Here is an 18,002-nt window from a genome sequence, read left to right on the forward strand (position 1 = left end):
GTCTTTTATAATAAAGGAAACTAAAATATGTCACCCCAAAATATGCATCTCTGAAATAAAAATTTTTTTGAGCTAAAGTCATGTGAGAAGAAACAGATATAAGAAAATCCCCCAGCCTTTCCCTTATTTGCCTAAAGGTAGAACATAAATATTCAAAGATGTCCTTCCTCCCTTCTCTACCAAAAAGGAAAAAATTTAATTATCAGAGATAACTTTAGACTTCTATCAGCATGGAGATGGCACCAGGGGAATCTGTGTAACAAACTTTGCTAACTAGACTTTACCTGCCATCGGTTTCTCATATATTTACCTTCCCACAGTTTGCTACCCTTGAAAGTCTAAAACCACTTTTCTTTGTCCTGTCATTTCTCTACAAATGTTTTGTTCCTTGTCGAAGATACTGTATAAGCCAGTGTTCTAAGCCACCTCTTTGAGTTACTCTTTTCCTGAGATATACATGTTAATAACTGGTTTGTTTTTCTCTTAATTTGTCTTTTGTTACAGATGCCCCAGCTGAAGACTTAGAAGGGTAGAAGGAAAAGGGTTTTTTTCCTCCCCTGTTATAATTTAATGAAAGAAGTTTCAGTCCATCACTATTGCCATATTCCATTCATTGGGAGTGAATCAATCATTTGGATGTGGTTCCATAGTGTAGCGGTTAGCACATCTGCTTTAGAAGCAGAAGGTCCTGGGTTCACGCCCCAGTGGAGCCACGGTCCATGGTCTACGGCCATGTCACCCGTAACAAGCCTTATGTTTGATCTCAGAAGCTAAGCAAAGTCAGGCCTAGTTAGTACTTGGATTGGAGACCACTTAAGAAGACCAGGTGCTGTAGGCATAAATAATAAAAAATTAAAAAATTTAAAAAATGTGAATCATTAGGTCTAGTCTATATCAAGGGGGAAAGATTACCCAAAGATCTGAACACCAGGAAGAAGGGATCACTAGGAGCCATGTCAGAACTGCCTACCACAGTCAATCCCCAGGTCATTTACAGACAGACACAGAATGGCAAAAAAAAAAAAAAAAAATTGAGTTGGCTGAAGCACTTGTTTCCAGCTGAGGTCGAATAAGGCGATGCTCTTCCTTCTTACTTCCTCTCATACTCTAAACAAGTGTCTTTTCCAGTCTATTTAGTACCACATTTTTCACATTTTTGTGGGGGGTTTTGCTGGTAATTTTGCTGTTTATGCCCTCCACATTAAGTGCGTAAGTATTGCCTAGTGTCTCTAAATGCCAGAAGGTTGTGATGAGCCTTAAAGAGAAAATACATGTATTAGATGAGCTTCATTCAGACATGAGTTGTAGTGCTGTTGGACATGAGTTCAATGTTAACCAATCAACAATATGTATAAAATAAGATGTCTTTAAACATAAACACCCATCAGACAAAGTTATGTATTGATTGTTTGACAAAAATATTATGACCAGACTCCCAGGAAGATTACCCTGTGTTTTCCCAAGTAATGATTCAGTATTCCCTGATTCAGTGTTTTTGGCAACTTTACACTACATAACTACTGCAAATAACATAGATCAGCTTTATAAGTGTTTGTATTTGAGGCTATGACTTTTCTTCCCATCTAGGCTATAAATGCATCTCAAAATTCTGATATGTAGACTGTGCCTGTTGTTAAGCTATTATCTGCCACCTCCAAACCCAGAAATAATTGCTTTCCAAGAACCTCGAGTCCTATATACTAATGTTTTGCTTGTTGTTGTTGTTGTTGGTGGTGGTTGTTTATACTAGTTGTTTTGAAACCTTCGTGCTGAGCTTTGTGAAGTGGGGCTGGAACCCTACAAACTACATTCCTTTGTCAGCTGGCTGCTGTTAAGTTCTGCCAACAGGAGACACTAGAGGGAGACTTGAAGACAAGAGGAGGAAGCAGGAACTTTGGCCCACAATGCCTCTTTACCTTGCCAGGGGCAACAGCAGCTGGTTTTAGCCTCTATATTTTTTTCTGTGCTCTCTGAACCAGTCCCACTATGCGCTTCAGAGGCCAGAGTCTCAGTTCCGTGGAACCTTTCCTATAACATGATAGCTGCTACCTGCAAACATTACCTCAGCGTTACCTCAGTGTTCCTTTGCTTTTTTCAGTCCTTTACCGTGTGCATCACCAAATTTAATTTCCAAATTAAATTCTCTCTATAGAACTACCTACTATAGTTTCTGTTTTCCTGGAAGCTAAATGATACATAGAAATTCTTTAACTTTTTATTTTGAAATTATTTCAAATTTATAGAAACCTTAGAAGAATAGTACAGAGAAATTCTGGATACCTTTATACCTTTTACTCAAATTCATGCATTTTTTTTTCATTGAGGTGAAATTCAGCAAATATAAAATTAACCATCAGTGAATAAATAAGTGGCAATAAGTACATTCACAATGAATCCGTCAATTTTTGATACTTTGCCACATTTGCTTTACAATTCACCACCTACATATACATATGTTTGTATGTATACTTCTGCATATTTTTTTCTCAACCATTGAGAGTAAGTTGCATACATAGTCCTTTACTTGTTACTACAATTATATGTACTTCTGAAGAAGAATATTTCATATAAAAACTATTGATATGTTACTTTTATATATAATCCATAATCCAATTTCAAAAATTGTCCCAATAATATCCTTTATAATATTGTATTTCCCATTAGTGCAAGACCCAGCCCAGGAAGACATACTGAATTTAAGTGTCACGGCTGTTTAGTCTCTTTTAATATGAAACAGTCAGCCTTTCATAACATTGACATTTTAAAAAGAACACAGGTCAATTTTTACAATGCTCTTCAGTTTGGATTTCCTCTTGTGATTTGTGTCCTTTTCAGGGTATCGCAAGGTGTCTGTCTGCCTCTGATTGGTGATGTTAATTTCGATCATCCATTCAAGGTGTAGTCCAGTTTCTCCACTGCATACTCTTTTGCTTCTTGCAACTAATAAGCAATCTGTGGAAAGATACTTTGAGACCATAAAAATATCTAGAAATTTTATAATATTTATCTTCTGTATAATTTACAGTTTGGTCTTGGATCTTATCCTGGATTTTGATTCAAGTTATTGTAAAGAGAGCTTTAAAATGCCCAGGTGTTAGGGTGCAACGTATAACTCCACAGTTCTTGTTATTTACTATTTCTTTAAAGAAAACAATTCATATTATTAAAGAAACTATTGGTTATGCTTATTTTTACATATTAATCCTCAATCTTTTCAATTAAAAATTATGCTTTTAAATTGTTAATATAGTTTAAATGCAGATGATACAAAGAGTATACTGTGAAGAGTATACTTATCAGCTACTCAGTACTGTTACAAGTTTTTCTGTGTCCTCATATAGTTTCTGAATGTAAAGCAAAAATATATATATCCCTCCCCCCACCACCATACTAATTGATGTTTGTCTATACTTTCCATACTGTTCTGCATTTGGCTTTTTTCATTTAACAGTATATCTTAGAGATCATTAAATATCAGTAACTTAAATATGAGCTTCTTCACTCATTCTGATGGCTGCATGGTATTTCATTATATACATGTACCATAACTAGTTCAGCTAATCCTCTGTTGACATTTAGGTTGTTTCCACTCTCTCTTATCTTTGTATAAACTATGATGCAGAATAACCGTGTACATATTTCAGTACATGTGCAAGTATGTTTATCATATAATTTCCTGGATGTGAAATTTTTCAGTCAAAAAGTTTGTAATTTTGTACTGTCATTTTGATAAATGTTGCCAATGTACCCTTTATCAAGATTCCACAGAGACTATGACGATTTATAGGGAATGCATTTTAGCACAATTGTCCTTTATCTCCTTTGTACCGTATGAAATGACTGTGAGAAAAGAAATTTGAAAACAGTATTAACCAAGAAGATTCTAAAGAAGAAGATTTCCAAAAATGATGTATTCGATATTGCGAAATATAATTCTTAGGGTTCAAAAAACTTACCTCATGATGAGGCTGGAATTTTAAATTCTTATAAAGGCTGTTGTTTCTCCCACTCAGAAGTCTTGCTATTTGGCTTATATTTTTATTTTAATAATGCACATATTTCCCAGTCTGCTATAAACAACTGAGTACAAACTCAGGAAGGTGGCAAATAGTTCAGTTGTTGTACAGACATAAGCCCTGGCAGAGGGGAAGAGGAAAAAGGGCTCTCAGCTGGCCTCTCCTGCAGGCTTTTCTTGTCCTTGAGACATTTTCCTTGCCCAAACAAGAAGGGAAAATTATTTTCCAGTCTTAAATCAAGTGCCAAAATTATTCTTGGAATTGCTCCCTTAATCTGTCAGTTTCGTTTTTTCCCATGGAGGCGTGATCAGGGCGACCAAACCTTCCTAGTCAGAATCGGGGTTGGAACTTGATTACTCCCACAGACAGCTGGTTTGGAAAAACTCCTTGCAAGGTGATTTCAATAAGGAGCTAGAAACATCAGAGAGCTGGTGCTGGGATCTGAAGCTATAACCATACGAGTGACTTCAGTCTTTCTACAGTGCTAGTGGCTAACAGAGTTACAAAGAAATTAATCATCTCCAGAGATTTCTTAGGAATGAGAAGACTGAGTAATCGCATTTCAAGGAACCAAACTCCTTAGTGTTGGTCTCCAGTGCATTTCTCAAGTTCTTTGTTTTCATTCTCTTTCCCAGTCTGGTCTGGTCAAGAGTGTGGGCTTTGGAGCACCTCAGCTCACACCCAAGCTTTGTCCCTTGCTGGCTCCGAATGGCAGGTAAGTTAGCCTCCCAGAGACAAAGAGTTTTGACCAATAAAACTGGGGTCACACTACCTTCCTTATGGTGTCATTGTGAGTATTAAAGGAAGTCAAGTGTATGGACACAGCGCCTAACACAGTCTTGATGAATAAGCCTCAATAAATGTTAGCTTCTTTCCTGTTATCACCCTTTCACCAGTGGCCTAAAACTCATTCTTCCAGAGCTTATAGTCTTGACCAATATTAAACTAGAAAAGAAGCATGGTGGTAATGCAATCTGATCAGCACAAGAATTTTGACCTGCTCCATTTCCGACCTGGGTGGGCAATCTGAATAGAAACACCAGGCTTCACCTATGCCTAAATTAGAAGTTGGAAATTTTTAAAAATATATTCATTTTTCTCTGGTGGTAAGATTTCAAACTCTCAGAAATGTATTTTGCAGTGTTTGACATCCACACTGTTAGAAAATCCACACCCTTGGGGGCAACTCTGGCAGGTTTATAATCAAGTTAAAAACTATAGCTTATATTTAAATATTACACACCCTTGTAAAGCAATTTAGATACAAATAGAATTTTTACAAAAATCAAGTGAAAATATGTCCTTTCTTTCCTCTCCCCAGAGCATATAAAAAGGCAGCTCTCAAGAATAGGGAATGGTTTTATCATAGATGGAGACTCTGAAAATTCTCTGAAACTAATGGTTTCTAGATTTTATAAATACAAATATACAGTAATGAATTATTTTACTCTAAAATATTTATGTATAGATATTTCACAGGGACCAACTTATTTAACCAGAGACTGGCTAGCCTTTCATCAAAATTGTTTCCTTCTCTTCCTAGACATGCAGGTAGACTATATTTCCCAACCTTGCTCTTAGTATACCGAGTGGAATGTGGTCAAAGTGTTATATACCACTTCCAGGCTTGGCCCATTAAAACTCTCATTCATCACCCTTCATGCCCTGGATTCCTCCCAACTGACAGGAAAGGAGATGACTCCCAGGGCAACCTTGGGAGCCACACTTTTATATGGAAGGAGCCTGGATCCCTGAACTGCTTAGAGGAGAACTGCCCTACCAGGAACATCTGCATTAGACTATTTTGTGAGTGAGAAATAAGCTTTTTTGTATTAAGCTACTGATATTTTGGAGGGTTTACCTCTTATAGCAGCTATTATTACCAAAATAGTCTTAAACATCTCAAAATTCTTAAATATCTTTATACAACTCCCTTTCTTCCCTCCCCTCCTCCTCCCTCCTCTATTTCCTTCCTTCTTCCTTCCTTCCCTGAGACTAATAATAACATATTCCTTCTAGACACTACTCTAAGCACTGGAGATGTTGGAACAAAGCACATAAATCTTTGGAGGCAACAGACAATAAACAAATAAACAATATGGTTTCAAGTACTGATAATTGCTTAAAAGAAAACTAAAAAGGAATAAAAGGAGTCAGAGAGTGACAGGGGGTATCTTTTGGACAAGTTTTTTAGGAAAGGGCTTTCTGAGGAGGTGGAATTTGACCAGAGATCTGAAGGATACAAAGAAGTTAATCATACGAAGATCTGAACAGATAAAGAACTCTTAACAATCATTTCTCTGAAAGCAATGATCTGTAGGAGAGAAAAAAAACCTAATAGTACAGAAATGACTCACCTTAGTCAAAGATGAGTCAAAGAGAGAGAGATGAAACTCAAACCCCAGATTTATGTATTCCTTACCTAATTTTGCTCTTGGCCAGGAATCTTTAGCATCATCAATAAGTTCTTCCTTCCACTTTTGGATGACTAGTTCCATACTTGTCAGTCCTTCCATTTGAAGTTTGCCCATGTATTCAGGCAATTCAACAAATATAGTAGTATGTCAGGCTCTATTCTTAGACACTTATAAACACTATCTAAATGAACCTAACCGGGAACTCCTTAACTCCTCCAGTCCTTAATTTTCTCATCTCTAAAATGGTGACAGTTCTAGGAACTAAGTTACTGTATAGACTAGTTCTAATGATACATGAGATCTTACACATAAAATGCTAGTACAGAGTAGGTGGTAAAGAAACATTTTTATTGAAGTTAAATTAACCTGCTGCATGCCATTCAGAGCCCATGCCTATCAAATACCCAAGTCTGAGTTTTTTAAATTAAAAAAAGCAATCTATTTCTGCCTTCTTTTAGGGTCATACACCAATTCAATACTGATTTGAAGGGAAAGGATAGTCTTTCCATAACTTTTGTAGGTGGGGCATCAGGAAGTTGGCTCTGGAAGGCAGGAGGCTTTGTGTTAGAGACGCTCATTCCTGAGCAACTGACCTGGGATAATCATCTGGCTGTCTGAGGCGAGATCACTGCTGGCCACTGTGCTGTCCAGCTCGATGGGGCACCATTCACATAGAGCTATGAGTCATGATCTCTTGGTGAGTTGGGAAATCAATCTGTGAGTCATGGCCAGCATGTTTTAAAATCTTTATTGAAGTATAACTTAAAAGCAGAAAAATACACACATCAAAAGTATACAGCTCAATAAACTTTTACGGAATGAACACGCCCGTGGAACCGGCCTGACGTGAAAAAACAGAACACTGCTAGCATCTCAGGAAAACAACTCCTACGCCCTCCCAGTCGCGACCTCTCTAACACGAGCTTGATTTCCAGCACTAGAGATAAGTTTTGCCCTTTTGGAATTTCACATAAATAAAATCATATGGTATGTATTCTTTTGTATTTGGCTTCTTTTGCTCAGCATGACATTTGTGGAATACATTCGAGTTGTTGCGTGTGTCGATGATTCCTATTGCCATAGAATATTCCTTTATATGAATAGGCTGCAATTTATCCATTCTACTATTAATGGACATTTGGGTTGTTTTTAATTTTTGGCCATTACCAATAGCGATGTAAAAGAACAACCCTTTATCATGCTCACAGATTTCACAAGTCAGAAATTTGGAAAGGGCACTGTGGAGGCGGCTTATCTCTGCTCTAATGAGGTCTCAGGTCTGGGGCCTCTGCTAAAAAGACTCAATGATCGGGGTGAGTTGATGGTGACGCCAGCACATGTCTGGCACCCGGGCTGAGAGGACTCTTAAGTGCTACCAATTGGGTCACCTATATGTGGGCTCTCTGGTAGTTTGGCTTCTTCACAGTATGGTGGTCTCAGGGTAGTTGGCCTTCCTACATGGTGGCTCAGAGCTCCAAGCATGAGTGTCTCCAGGAGCAAGGTAGAAGCTTCGTGGCTTTCTCTACGTAGAGAGGAAAAACTGTTTTTCCTCCACCCATCTTAGGTTCATTGGCTGGGGCCCTGTAAATTAGACTGACAAAAAACAGATTAACAAGAGAAAAACATGCAGCATTATTTACAATAGCCAAGATATGGAAGCAACTTAGGTGTTTATTGATATATATATATATATTCACATACACACATACACACACACAAACATATGCACACACTATATATATGTGTGTGTGTGTGTGTGTGTGTGTATACATACCACATATACACACACACACACACAATAGAATATTATTCAGCAATAAAAAAAGAATGAAATCTTGCCATTTGTGACAATATGGATGGACTTAGAGGATATTATGCTATGGGAAATCAGTTAGACAGAAAAGACTAATACTGTATAATTTCACTTGCCTGTGGAATCTAAAACGAAACAAAACAAAACTAATAAACAAACAAAACAAAATAGAAACAGACTCATAGACACAGGGAACAAACTGATAGTTTCCAGAGGGGAGGGCAGTGGGTGTATGGGTAAAAAAAGTAAAGGAGAATAAGAGGTACTAACTTCCAGATATAAACTAAAGAAATCACGGGACTATAGTATGGGGAATATAGTCAATAATATTGTAGTTAGTTCTCACAGTAGCAGTTAATCATCAGTTACTAGATTTATCATTGCAATCACATTGTAGGGTATATAAATATAGAATCACTATGTTGTACACCTGAAACTAATATTATATGCCAACTATAATTTTAAAAAATAGAAAAATGAGCAGAAGTTTATTAACATGTGCATCGCACATACACGTGAGAACACCGTGATGGATAACTCAAGGGGTTGTTAGAACTTGGACTTAAACAGCTTCTTAACAAAAGAACTATACATTTTTAGAGAAGTGACAAGACAAATAAAAAGGACTTCAAGTTTTTAGCACAGCAAATTGTGGGAAGGTAACTATATGGGGGAACTAATGGGAGATAAGGGTTAATGTTAGCGAGGTTTGTTATGCAGATTCCTCTAGTGCCATCTCTGGGCTGGGGCTGGCTGATAAGGTCTAGAGTTGTCTCTGGTGATTAACTTCCCTCCTTCTTGAGAGAGAGGAGTTGGGGGCACCTTTACAAATTTATGTCCTGCATTGAGGCAAGTAGACAGAAGATAGAGAGCTTTTATCACATTTGCCTTTTCCTCAATTGCTTTCAGCTTAAATGAATCCTAATGTCAAAGTGGCATCTTTTGGGCCGGTATATTCTGCTACCCTCCATTGACTTAACTTTGAAAGTCACATAGCATCACTTCCACAGCATTTTATTTGGTACAATGAGTACATATAGTACAATGAGTACAATGAGTCATAAGCCTTCTTGATTCAAAGGGAGGACACTCAGAACCTACTTCTCCTAGTGAGGAGTTTCTAGGTAACATTATAGGAAAGCATATGAGAGATTGCAGCAGCCATCTTTGGGAAATACAATCTGCCCAGCTGCTATGACTATTCTTGGGCATTTATTGTAACCATATGTACATTTCTGTTGGGTGTGCAATTGCTTGGAGTGCAATTGCTGGGTCAAAGTGTATATGTGTGCAAAGCTTCAGTAGACGATGCTAAACAGTGTTTTTTAGCTCGTGCCCATTTAGACTCCCATAAATACTGTATCAAAGTCCCAGTTGCTCTCTATCCTAACAATTGGCCTTGTTTTTCTCATTTTAGCCATTTGGCTTGGTACACAGTAGTATTGCCTTGTGGTTCAAATTTGTATTTTCCTGATGACTATTGAACTTGAGGACCTTTTCATACATTTATTGGCTATTTGAATCTCTTCTTTTGTGAAATGCCTTTTCGGTCTTGGACAAACTGGAATGGTTGGTCATCCTACACTTGCCACAATTTGGGACAGCATTGATGAGCCAACTTCAGAACTCTCTGTGGAATCAACTAAAGCTTCACCTAGGTTGTAAGAGCTTCACTGTCAACTTCTCCCTCTGCTTGGCCTTGAGTCCCTTGTTCTTTCATAGGTGCATACCCTAGAGCACTCCCCAATAAACAGGCAGCATGCAATTCTCCAACTAGAATCTACTTTCCGGAAACTCAACATACTGTATACCTGTAGTGGGTCCTAATGTTAAAATGCCTTTTCTTTCAGGGCATCAAAGTCAAAAAGATATGGAAGCCACTGGTAGAGTAGAAACTACTTTTGTCCACCCAGTACTACTCTCTTCCATTAGTGACAGCATCTTGCTTCTTTGAAGGAAGAAATAGTACTCTGACTTAAGTCAGGGGTTCTTGTGGGTACCTCTAATTTAAGCACCCCATCCTCTGCTAACTCTTAACCACCATCACAGGACCGGGCCTGTGACTCAACTGGACCAGTCATAATCCTTTTCTAAAGATTTTTTATTAAGCATTAGAGAAAAAGAGTCTTTCCTGGGGGCTACTGCAAGCCATGTAGCCCACATACAGGCAGAGGATCAGGAGAAATACGGAGAAAAGGATTCCTGTGACATTATAGTCTGGTTCTAGGACAGCCCTGACACCCATTTGCACCTCTGCTTTTCCTTGACTCCAGCTGGGCCTCTGCCATTTGCAGCCAAAAGGATCCTGACTAGTACACAAGCTTTTAAGAAGAGTAGATTATAATAATTCATCGGCAAATAATCAACAGTTGTAATGTTGCTTCTGTTTAATGGTTTTTCTTTATTTTATTTATCTGCCTTCCCTTCTTTTATCTTGTTCTGTCTACTTAATCAAATCGAACCCCTCCTTTAGGATCTGTTCAAATGCTCCCTGCCCAGTGAAATCGAACTTTCCTGCCACTCCCGGTTTACATGCATGCAGTCCACAAACATTATCACACTCTTGCTACTATTATGCTTATAGCTGCTACACTAGCACCAAGGCCTAAAGATGGAACAGTGTGCAACCCAGGCCTCCGGGTGCTTTAGTATTGAAGTGGAGAAAGCTGACCCATAGACAGATATTTATCATATGAAGTGGCAAGTGCAATGCTAGAGACATTAGAGAGCCCCTTGGAGAGGAAGTGTGTGGCAGCCAGCCCTCAAGAAGGTCCCCAATAATCTCTGCCTCCTGACATTTATACTCTGTGTAGTCTCCTCCTACATTATATCAGGTTTTGTCTCTGTAACCAATTGAGCACCGTGGAAGTAATGGTGTGAGACTTCCAAGGCTAGAATAGGGACTGGCAAACTTTTTTTGTAAAAGGCCTGATAGTAAATATTTTAAGCTTTCAGGCTAGATGGTTTCTATTGTAATTAGTCATTCTGTCACTGTAGCATGAAAGCAATCAATAAGTAAATGAATGAGTGTAGTAGTCTGGGTTTATTGGTCACTTTATTGGTAGTTTGATAATTCCTGGTCTAGGTCACATAAGACATTGCAGCTTTTGGCTTGTACTCTTGAGTCACTTGCTCTGGGGAAGTCGGTTGCCGTGTCATAAGGACATTTGAGTCTTATGAGAGGTACACATGATGAGGCACCAAGGCCTCTGCCAACAGCCAGCACGACATGGGCCTGTCATGTGAGTGGGCCATCTTCTAAGTGGATCTATTAGCCCCTTTGAGCTTTCAGTTGACTTCTTGACTGCAACTTCGTGAGATACCCAAAGCCAGAAGCACCCAGGTAAGGTGCTCCCAAATTCCTGAAATAGTGTTTACTGTTGTTTTAAGCCACTAAGTTTTGACTTAGCACAGAAATAGAGAATACCAAAGATTTGTCTTCCTCCTGACTCCTGAGATAAGCATTAAGAAACGGCAGGCTGTAGCCTAAGTTCTTTGGTACGTCGTTTATTATAATTACAAATACATAAATATAAACTCATTGTAAAAGATTCAAACAATATTGAAGTACAGAGACCAAACATGAAAATCCCCCTGTGTCATCTCTCTACCCTCTTCAGCCCCACAACCACTGCCCATGGAGAGGTGTAGATTTGGCTCCTTTTCTGGAACATGAATGCCTAAAGGCTTCTTCCTTTTTTATTTCCTCAGCACTTTGTGCACTTCTCTAGCATTTATTTCATTCTATTTTGTCTTAATGGTGTGTCATTTTCTTCAGGGACAGCTTCATGGGTGTGCAACCTGTGCAATCACACAGGGCCCCAAAATTAGAAAGACCCTTTGCTTGATTCGGTGCTCTGTTGTCTCTGTCTTGAAATTCTGAAAAAATATTTTAACAAGGGGCCTCACATTTTAATTTATATTGGGCCTCGCTTCTAGATTTATCTTCCATAAAATTGTAAAGACAGGAGCCCATGGCAGCAATCTGTCATGGACATTTTTTAATTCCCTAATCACATTGTGAATGCCCACAGTAAACATTTGTTAATGAAAGGGAAAATTCCTTATCTCTGAAGGACATTTTTCTTTTTTCTTTTGTTTCGTTTGATTTTGTGGAGCCATACACAGATAATCTTTAATGATGATCAGCAAACACAGAATAATCCAGAGTTCTTATGGCTGAGTCTGATTTTCCCTCTGATTTTTCCATGTTACTCTGAGTTTTGTTTGTTCCAATGCACGGAACAAAGGAAGAATACCGTTCTTTGTTTCTCATTTAGAGCGATCTATAAGACATTTTCAAGAAGCAACAACTTCAGCTTCTTGCCGCCTGTAAGTTCCATGTTTCAACAATATCTGTATTCAAAGAACGAGTGTGAGCCAGGCATAAAGAAGTTCATGTTCTCAGGCAAGCTGTCAGTAGAAGCAAGTGAATATATAATGGAGCATATAACTATATTTAAATTTTTTCATCTGTCCATAGTTGATCCAGTAATTTTTCTGGCCATTTCAGTGTTCGATGTTCCTTGAATTTCAGTCATGGTAAAATTTAAAACAACTTATTTAAAATCTCATCAATAAATCAAGAAACAACGAGTGTTAGTGAGGATGTGGAGAAAAGGGAACTCACATGCATTGTTGGTGGGATTGCAAATTAATACAGCCACTATGGAAAACAGTATAGAGGTTCCTCAAAAAATTAAAAATAGGACTACGTTCTGACCCAGCAATTCCACTTCTGGGTATTTATCCGAAGAAATCCAAAAGACTAACTTGAAAAAATACATGCACCCCAGGTTCATTGGAACGTTTTTTATAAAGCTAAGATATAGGAGCAACCTAAGTGCCTGTCCATCAACAGACAATTAAGTAAAGAAAAGGTGGTACATATATACAATGGAAAATAACTTGACCATAAAAAATAATGAAATCTTACAATTTGTGACAACATGGATGGACGCAGAAGCTATTATGGTAAGTGAAATAAGTCAGACAAATAAAGACAAATACCATAAGATCTCACTTACATGTGGAATCTAAAACACGAAATGAACAAACCAACAAAACAGAAAGAAACATATGGATACAGAGAACAAACTGATGTTTGCCAGGTGGGAGAAGGACTGGGGGTTGGATGGAAAGGTGAAGAGATTAAGAATTACAAATTGGCAGTTACGAAATAGTCACAGGGATGTAAAATACAACATAAGGAATATAGTCAATAATATTGTAATAACTGTGTATGGCGTCAGTACCACTAGACTTCTTGGGGAGATCACTTTGTAAGTTGTATAAATGTCTAAACACCATGCACTACACCTGAAACTAATTAAAATATTATTGAATGCCAACTATAATTGAAAAATTAAAAAAATAATATGACAAAATAAAATTCTCTTTTTCAAATTTCTATTTGGAAGTAGTTCAGACCTTTCTGTAAGCCATGCCCACTAAATGTTAAAAGAATTTTTCCACAATTTTTATATTTTTTTTAAATTTTTTTATGCTTTTAAGAGTGTATCTTCTATGGTTATTTTTAAATGGTGTAAACCACAAGTTCAGAAAGGTAAAATAGTAAAAATTTAATCAGAGAGTAGTTATGTCTTAGCATTTAAAGAAAAATATTTTTGTTATTCATTCAATCATTAATTTAACAAATATATATGAAGTTTCTACTACATGCCAGTCATTGTTTCAGAAATGGGGAACACAGCAGACAAGTTCTGTGCATTCTGGAACTTACATTAAGGTGGGAGAACATGATAACAGAAATAAAGAGAGGTTAGATAAGTAATATAATAGGATATTTAATTTTAGCTAGTGATATGCATTATGAAGAAAATAATACACATTTGAATATTTATTGATATGAAAAGATCTTTGGAGTATATTGTTAAATAAAAAATGAGAGTTGCAAAATAATGAAGTATAAGGACCTTGGTTTAAGGACACATTATCAAAAAAAGAAAGTTGAGAAATGTATACACTAACATATAAGTATATAAAATACTAAGAAAAAAAAAAAAGGAGAGAGAAAGAGAGAGACCATTTGAATTTGGGATCTATTTCCCAATATTAAAAACAAGAAAAATAGGGGGAGTCTAATTCTCTAGGACCATCATAACTTACAGTTTTATCAGATTTTATGGCCAAGTGGAGAGGAATTGTTCCTGATGGCCTGGAGCCAATACTAACAAAAATAATTGACGGGGTGATAATTAGTGTGAGATTTCTGGTTTGCATTCCATAACTATCTCTATTGTCAAATTTTCATATTACCTGAAGCAATGCTTTGCTCGTAGTAGGTGCTACATAACTATTTACTGCAAGCTGGCAGGAAGGAGTATATAAATTGACTGTGAAATGAAAACCAGATGTGACTACTTCGGAAATGTAATCAAACAGATTTTGAGGTACTGGGAAGGAGTGTATTTGCAAACCAGGAAATACTCAACCCCAGGAAGCAGATGCTAGTATGCTGTTGGTCAAAACATCTTTTCATAGAAAGCTCTGGGGTCTCATTTTTACTTTGGTGATTATCAAAATTTTTGATCTGTCTAGAGACTTTATTTCCAAAATGACATTCTGAGTGACTGCCTCCGTTCAAAGCAAGCTGGAATTTGCGATAATTGCCTTTGATGTCTGTTCTGTGGCCTTTTTCTCTTTCCTAACCTCTGTCGCTGTCAATTACCCTGGGAAGCTGCCCACACAATGGAGACTATTGCCTCAGAAACAGTGGTATCAGCGGTGTCAGAGGCAACTATACACTGCTGAAGGCGTCACTGCTAAACTCGCTTCCAAGGATTTGCTCACATTGAAATATATGATTTTCCTTTCCACACTTTATGCCCACTGTCATATGGTTTTGAGCAGCAGTTCCATCTCAGATCTCCACTGGATCCCTAAGCTTCTTCTGCTTTGGGCAAAGTGATTCTTAATAGTGCAAAGGCTGCAGATGGGGAATTTAGAGGACAGGTAGAGAAAAGAGGAGATCCTGGTAAGGGAGATGGCATTGCCCTAGGGGCTGTCTTCTAGGAACCATTTCCACCTTCCACACCCAGCAACCTCTCTTGAAGGACTGAGATATTGTAGGCAGTGCCAGAGAACGGAACTAACGTTTATTGGGTAATGATCATGGGCTGTACAGATTTATCTTAATTCTTCCACATTTAAGAGAGATTATCAGTCCCCCTTTACAGATGAGAAAAATGAGGCTTCCTTAGGGTATAAACTCTAATCTTTTGACTCTAAAATCATGTTCTTTCTACTTTGAGAGAGAGGAGTTGGAATTCAAGATTACTGGCTTGTTTGGGGCAGAGTGCTCAGTAAATGGCACCAGGACAGCGCTTCACAGGGACTGGCATAAATAGTCTGGTCGAACAAATTAGTTAAACTAAGTTGAAAAAAGTCATGTTTAATACACCTGATGTGGGGGAAATAAGTGAAATTTGAAGGCTACTGAAAATACCTCATTATGAACTTTTTAACATTTTAGTAGGTATCCTGGTTCCCAGCCCATCACACCTTGACAACTAGTCAAGGACCAGAGGCTCCCTTTTCAGATCCTTGCTCTCCTGGTTTCCACTATTGGCCATTTCACTGTAAGGTAAACTAAAGATGCCAGTTCTACTGGATAAAGTTGTACTTTGGGTTTCCACTTTCCATAACTAATCACATTTCCAACATGCCAAAGTAGTATTAGTTACACTCATCAGCATGAACTTCTAAATGTCTTTCTTCACTCAGCCCTAACATTATTTAAAATTGACAGATTGTTTCCTATAAACAATATTTAAATGTACTTGCAAACCTGACAAATAGAGTTGCAGGTAAAGTGGTTAAAAAAAAAAAATTCTGGTAGATGGGGGGAACGAAAAAATATTTTTTAATCATTTTTTCAATTTAATTAATTAAATTCTGTGAGGCCAAGAATTTCACAGAAAGCAAAGGTAGTTTCTCATAATAACAAAAAAATTATCAAATTCTTTTTGTGGAATAGAACATATTGTCATAGAGAATGCTAGAGTGTCTACAAATAATATAAGATGAGTTCTTTAGAACTAGAAAAAGAGTTTTTAAAGTGGCTACAATTGACTCTGAGAGGGGAAAAAAAAGATATAGCAAGAGAAGCCAGTTCAGTTCTTCTATTTGACCCTTGTTCTTGGAAATGACTTTGTCCCAGAGCTGAGTCTAAAATAAAGAACATGTTCTTTCCGTTGTCACTACCTAAGTCATACTTATCAATATGAAATTCCAGCTGTCTGAAAAGAAGTTGAATACTTAAAAAGGAGCTGAAACTCTGTAGCAAGTCACTTGAATGTGTATACTAATGTCACAAATGTCACAAATTTTATTTTGAACTTGTAAATCTGATTTTGGAAACCATTTCCATGGTAGATTTAGTTTTAATTTGTCCTATTTTGGTGCAAAAACCTCTTGTATCTTTGAAGTTTCCCTAAGTTCCTTTTATCTTTTTTATAACAATGCTTCTTAAATTTTATGTTTATGGACAGCTTATCAAAATGCTTTTCTGATTCAGTAGGTTTGGGTTGGGCCTCAGATTCTGCATTTTTTCACAAGCTCTCAGATGATTGACAATGTTGCTGGTCCAAGGACTACATTCTGTGGCACAAGACCTTAGGTCACAGAATTCTGAAAACTCAGTGGGACCAGAATTCAAAAGCAGGGACTAAATTAACCATGAAGGAATACTTTGCATATATGTCCACAGAGGACATTTAAGAATGAAAATAATTTTTTAAAAAAGAATAAAAAGCATATGAATAGAAACTATTTTAAAACAGGATTTGTTGAGGGCTTTACCATGGAAGAACACTGATGTGTTTTAAAGAAGGAAGGACTTGGTTTACTATCACTCCTTTCTTGCTAAATAAGCAGTAAACTTTGGTCCCAGAGTGGATATTAACAATACATAACCCACCACTGGGGAAAGTAGTCAGATAACAGAACAAGGAACCCCTAGGCAAGTCTTTATCTCTCTAGCTCTCTCCCCTCTTCATGGCAATTAAGCGCAATTTAACATCAAGAAATTCCATCAATTCCAGGCAAGAAAAACAGAAAGGAGTTCATCTCCACCTAACCAGTATTACGAGGAGGAGGAAGAGGAGGATGAAATAAAAAACATGAATAATAAAATGGCTATACTACATACTTATCAATAATTATTTTTAATGTAAATGAATTAAATGTTCTAATCAAAATACATAAGGTGGCTGAACAGATAAGAAAATAAAGGAGACCAAGTGTCCATCAATAGATGATTGGACAAAGAAGAGGTGGTACATATACACGATGGAATATTACTTGGCCATTAAAAAGAATGAAATTTATGCAATGTGATACATATATATGCCTTACTGCTAAATTGTACACCTTGTCTATGGCCATGTAACCCTGAACAAGCCCGATTCCATCTGATCTCGGAAGCTAAGCAGGGTTGGGCCTGGTTAATACTCGGATGGGAGACCACCTAAAAAGACCAGGTGCTGTAGGCATAAAAAATAAAAAAAATAAGGGATCGTAAGCTGACAAGGTCCTTGCAACCTGTGAGGTCAACTAAGGGTTGCCTTGCCAAATAAATAAATGAATGAATGAATGAATGAATAGTGTGCCTTAAACTTACTGGATTTTGTTAACCAATGCCACCATAATACAAATAAGTAAATAAATAAAATAGAATAAAAAGAATGAAATCTTACCATCTGCAACAGCATGAATGGACCTAGAGGGTATTAC

At 37.3% G+C, this 18,002-nt stretch overlaps 1 long non-coding RNA gene, 1 other non-coding gene and 1 pseudogene across 2 annotated transcripts; 2 read left to right on the forward strand and 1 right to left on the reverse strand.

Annotated features, from left to right (window-relative positions):
* Window positions 1-640: 640 nt before the first annotated feature.
* On the forward strand, window positions 641-713 carry TRNAL-UAG. The gene has a single exon. It is a non-coding gene; the product is annotated as a tRNA-Leu (tRNA).
* Window positions 714-2,708: 1,995 nt separating this feature from the next.
* Window positions 2,709-4,453, reverse strand: LOC112471517. Its single transcript, XR_003043335.1, has 2 exons — window positions 3,957-4,453; window positions 2,709-2,952 (listed from the first exon to the last, which is right to left on the reverse strand). It is a non-coding gene; the product is annotated as an uncharacterized LOC112471517 (long non-coding RNA).
* A 13,189-nt stretch (window positions 4,454-17,642) lies between these two features.
* Window positions 17,643-17,761, forward strand: LOC112471634 (annotated as a pseudogene).
* The last annotated feature ends 241 nt before the right edge of the window (window positions 17,762-18,002 follow it).

This window comes from Pteropus alecto, unplaced genomic scaffold, assembly GCF_000325575.1.
Source record: "Pteropus alecto unplaced genomic scaffold, ASM32557v1 scaffold57, whole genome shotgun sequence".
Taxonomy (NCBI): domain Eukaryota; kingdom Metazoa; phylum Chordata; class Mammalia; order Chiroptera; family Pteropodidae; genus Pteropus; species Pteropus alecto.